Genomic DNA, 3,764 nt, shown 5'->3' with positions numbered 1-3,764 from the left:
AAAAATGTTTTCTGTAACCCAAAAGAATACCAAATACTAAATACATTTGATTTGGGGGAAGGGAGGTCAAATGAGAAATCTGTTTACCTACATATGATGGAAGCACATGTCGAGTCTTCAAATCTGTTTAGATGTCAGTTAAAGCATGTTTTTGGTGAGATCTAGTTGCCAAAATACATTGTATTCTAGGACTTTATGGTCAAGCACAATATAAGAAACAAGCTCCTAAGATAAGCACTCCTCTTTTTATATTTCAAAACTATGTAGACCATAGCTATAATAGTTACTAAAGAAAATTGCAATGTTTAGATTTCATTTATTCTGTTTAACTCATTTTTTTCTTTTAATGTTATCCCTTTACTTAAGAAATTTGTATTTTCTTGTTGTTTCTTCACACCAATTTCCAGTTTTGAATGATCAGAGAACGTATTATATTGTATTATACTACATTATATTACATCATGTTAGCAAAACATAATCAAAGGCTTGTAATTTAGTAGATTTATAGCACAGAAAATTTAAAGATATTCCAATTTAAAATAAGCTTCTTAAAGTATACCTGAAATTAAAAATAGATTAACGTGATATCTTAAAACATCTCCATAAATAAGAAAACATATGGGGTATGCAAATAATTGGCAACACCAAATTTTAGAGTGGATCATAGCTTTTACTATGCTAGAAGAAACTCAAATAACAATATAACAAAACAAAACTCCATGTTATCTTTTGGTATTTATCATTTTAACTGTTAAACATTCACATTTCCATTAACTGTCTGAAATTAGCAAAATACTTTTTTTTTTTTGCTTTCCAAATCCTGGATTATTCTGGGGAAATAGGCAATCCAACACTTATGACCATTGGTCCTCAGAAAAATGATCTGGGAGAAAGAGTAAGTTGATGTTATTTTAAAAGTAATTTGGCATACACAGTAAATCTGGGGACACATTAAGAAAGTCGAGGCAGATTTCCTATTGAGGAAAAAGTCAAGTTAAATTATTGACAGAAAAAAAGGCTTCTGTTTAAATGCTAATGTGTAAAGGAACCCTATTCTACAAGGAACTTGCTTGAATTCTTAGAAGTATACCAACTTCAGAGTTGGCTAATAACAAGAATTATTTAAGCAAACTAGAAATTGTTCTTGTAAACATTCTAGTTTTGGATCTCCCCGGAGGAATAAAATAAAGAGAATCTTCCGTTAGCTCTCGCATCCTTTGGGGAAGAATATCCTGGCCTCTTCCTCAAGGTCTTGCCACTTTCTAGTGACAATCACACAAAACAAAGCTTGCTTCTTCCTCTCTCTTTGCACACTCTAATCAGCTTGTGTAGGAGGGAAAAGAACAAATACCCTACCTGGAGAATGAAAGGTATCTGGCTTTGGGAGAGATTGTTGGGGTGAAATGGGGACAGTAGTGGAAAGCACTTTCAAATATAATGCATAATACACAGGAAGGCAAAAGTAAACCGAAAGAGGGTGCTTGAGCCTGGTAGGATTTGCAACCTGCAAGCAGACTGAAAAGTTAAGCAACAATACCGCCCACGTTAAGGAAAGGTTGATTCTGTCTTTCTCAAGCAGACACCCTCCTCCTCCCAGCTTTTCTTTAAAAACATGCCGGGATGATATCTGAACCTCGTTCCGTTCCCAACCTTGACTTCTTGACTTCTTACAGCTGGCTTAAGTGAGTCTCCTCCCTGCCTCAGTCCGGGCACTACAAAAAAAAAGAAGAAAAGTTATTCAGCCTAGCGATGCAAGGTCTTTGGACGTCTCATTCATTCTCTCTGCATACACTGTGGTCCCCAGAGGGAACTGCAAATCCTTATCTCCTAGACTCTTAGCGGTTCCTATCACCTCAGCAGGAAAGGGTGGCAAATGGGACAATCCTGAAGGAAAAAGGAGTCACCCCCGCGTCCTAAAGTACTTGGAAGTGCTCGCTCGGATCTGCCTGTAGTCCGGGCTGGTGCAACTCCACGGCCCTCCAGTGAAGTCCCAGAAGCGACCAAGTTGAAAGTGAAACGAGGATGGAAGCGCTTTTTCTCCCGGGGCGTCTGAGAGTTTGCGGCCTCCGTGCGCGGCGGGCTCTGTCCGTGGACTTCTCGGAAACATCCATTTTCCACTTCGGGGAACAGAAAGCTTCAGGGGAAGCAATGAGGGTTTTAGTGGAGACTCTCCTGGACTTCCGTGGTGTCCGCCGGGATATTTGTCCGCGGCGTCCCTTTGCTTTTTCTGCGTGGAGTCTTGCTATGCGGCGTGTGACCCTCCAGGTCTCGAACTCGGATGCGGCGCCCCCTGGACTCCCACGGAGACCCCCAGAGCCCCGGGCTTGGCGCCGCTTCCCGACCCAGAGGGAGACTGAGCGACGGGAGTGACCTGCAGCCCCGCAGCCGCGCTCCTCCGCGCGAGAAAGCGGCCAGGCGGCGTGCGCGGATTGGACCGGGAGCCCGGGGGGCGGAGCGGGGGAGCCGAGGCAGCCTGGAGACGCGAGCAGTCTCCGCCGAAAGCACTTCGCTCCACGGGTTCTTCCCCGACAGAGGCGGCTGTGTGGGTCTTCCTTCCCCGTGGCAGCACGTGTGCGCGCTTGGGGTGAGCCCGCGGGTGTGCTCGGGTACACGCGCTCGTGTGCACCCGCAGGGCTATGACAGCCTGGCAGAGCGCTCTTGGAGGCCAAAGAGTGCGCCGTATCCAAGGAGGCCACCGGCACGAGCCTTCGCCAAGTAGGCCAGGGAGAGGCCCCGGTGCGCCCGCCTTCCCTTTGCAATCCCCTACTTTTCCATTCCCTTTGGGTACAGACTGGTGTCTGGGCCAGCGAGGATCCGAGAGGAGAGGTGCGCGCAGAGGCCGAAGACCACGTGCTGGTGAACCCGCAAAAGCCAGCGAAGGAGCCTCAGGGCTCTAGCTCAAAGGGACAGCACGATTTCACTCGGGGCTTCCTACAAGAAAGTGTTTTCTTTACTTATTGGATTTTCCAGGCTGGAGGAGAGGGGATAAGTCGGGAGACGGAGGCTGAGAAGCTTGGCAAAGTCAGGAACAAGACCAGGCGGGGGCCCCGGGCCGGTCCCTCCCCACAGGGCCCTACTTAGCCTTCTTTTTCAGTCGCACTCTTTCCTGCTTCAGACCTGCCTCTGTGCCTGTGTCCTTAGAGGCCAGGTCCGGCTTGTGACGACATTTGGGCTCTGCCCTTGACATACTAAAATGTGACCAACTGCAGCCCTCGTCACGTCTGATGCTGGGCTGAGTTGATTCCCAAATATTCATGCTCTTTTTAGAATCCGCTCCCATCTGATGAGTAAGCAAATCACCACCCACAACGAAGGGGACCCTGGAAGCCAGCCTCAGGTGAATGAGATCCCCAGTCTGTACCTCTCAGATGCTTCCGGGTGGTTATATAGCTAATGACTTTTCCCACGGCCCTGGGCATCCTCCGCTTCACCCGGTGACACTTCTCAGTCCCTTCACCGAGAGGCAGCGGACAATCAGCAAATTCTCCTTTCGCAGGAAGCTGTGGGCGCCCCTGGAAGTTCTTCTTTATCCTCCAGGATCCCTGCCCTTCCCCCTCCCCCCTGCCTGCAACGCCCCCGCGCCGGCTCAGCCGGGGGATTTCCCCGCGCCTAACTAGCCCACTTCCCGCGCCCGAGGTACGCCGGTTCCGAACACGCCTGGCTGGGAGGCGCGAGGGCCAAGAGCTGCTAGGAGGCCCCGGACAGGGTCTCGCCTGACTCTCGGGGTCTGGGCGGCGCGGCCGCTCCCGTCACTGCGGCGCGGG

General features: G+C 48.9%; 1 long non-coding RNA gene across 1 annotated transcript; it reads right to left on the bottom strand.

Moving 5' to 3' along the window:
* Positions 1-649: 649 nt before the first annotated feature.
* On the bottom strand, positions 650-2,061 carry LOC103254519. Its single transcript, XR_503961.1, has 2 exons — positions 1,853-2,061; positions 650-1,712 (listed from the first exon to the last, which is right to left on the bottom strand). It is a non-coding gene; the product is annotated as an uncharacterized LOC103254519 (long non-coding RNA).
* Positions 2,062-3,764: the final 1,703 nt, after the last annotated feature.

This window comes from Carlito syrichta, unplaced genomic scaffold, assembly GCF_000164805.1.
Source record: "Carlito syrichta isolate Samal-C Ts95f unplaced genomic scaffold, Tarsius_syrichta-2.0.1 Scaffold283308, whole genome shotgun sequence".
In the NCBI taxonomy this organism is placed as follows: domain Eukaryota; kingdom Metazoa; phylum Chordata; class Mammalia; order Primates; family Tarsiidae; genus Carlito; species Carlito syrichta.
The sequence above is the reverse complement of the archived record's forward strand: the minus strand, read 5'-3'. Positions and strand labels throughout refer to the sequence as shown.